Here is an 850-nt window from a genome sequence, read left to right on the forward strand (position 1 = left end):
TTCTAACCCTCGGGGTCCCCCCCCCCCCCCCCCCAAGGCACTTCTGTAATGGGGAGACGCAGCTCTGAGTACTGATGGGATAACTAAGAATTTTTCCATCGTAGTCCTATAACACCCACCATCCGAAGAAGGCAAAACATTCCATCAATGCCCCATTGTTACATGCTGTCTGCATCTGCAGCTATAAGACCCGCAGCCAGAGCCGGCTATAAATATTAAATCAAATTCACTTTTCAATCTTATGTTGTGCTTCTTGCATGACACATCTGCAATGGCCGGAGGCTGGCATACCATGATAGGATATGTAGTTCCACAGCAATGGATGACACCACTGGCATTTCTGCAATGCCCAGCAGTTGGTACGGCGCGCTGGGACTTGTAGTTCCACAGCACTGGATGACACCTTTGGCGCCCTGCAATGCTCACAAGCTGGCATTGCACGCTGGGACTTGCAGTTCCATAGCACTCAATGACACCTCTGCCACTCCTAAAAACACTTGGAAGCTGGCATGTCACAATGGAACTTTGTAGTTCTGCACCCCTGTGTGACACCACTGGCACTCCTGCAATGCCTAGAAGCTGGCACGGCACACGGGGACTTGTAGTTCCACAGCACTAGATGAGACCTGTGGCACCCTACAATGCTCACAAGCTGGCATGGCACGCTAGGACTTGTGCCTCCGCACCCCTGGCACTCCTGCAATGCCCAGAACCTGGAATAAGCACATGGGACTTGTAGTTCCACAGCACTGGACGACACCTCTGGCACCCTGAATTGCTCAGAAGCTGGCATGGCACACTGGGACTTGTAGTTCCGCAGCCCTGTGTGACACCACTGGCACTGATGTGC

The 850-nt window shown here is 52.7% G+C and overlaps 1 protein-coding gene across 1 annotated transcript in view; it reads right to left on the minus strand.

Annotated features, from left to right (window-relative positions):
* The window catches only part of SLC6A6 (solute carrier family 6 member 6), a 43,863-nt gene that overhangs the window by 42,521 nt on the left and 492 nt on the right, over positions 1 to 850 (minus strand). The window lies entirely within an intron of this gene.

The sequence above is a fragment of the Nanorana parkeri genome, unplaced genomic scaffold (genome assembly GCF_000935625.1).
Source record: "Nanorana parkeri isolate BGI_ZX_2015 unplaced genomic scaffold, ASM93562v1 scaffold1025, whole genome shotgun sequence".
NCBI classification, from domain to species: domain Eukaryota; kingdom Metazoa; phylum Chordata; class Amphibia; order Anura; family Dicroglossidae; genus Nanorana; species Nanorana parkeri.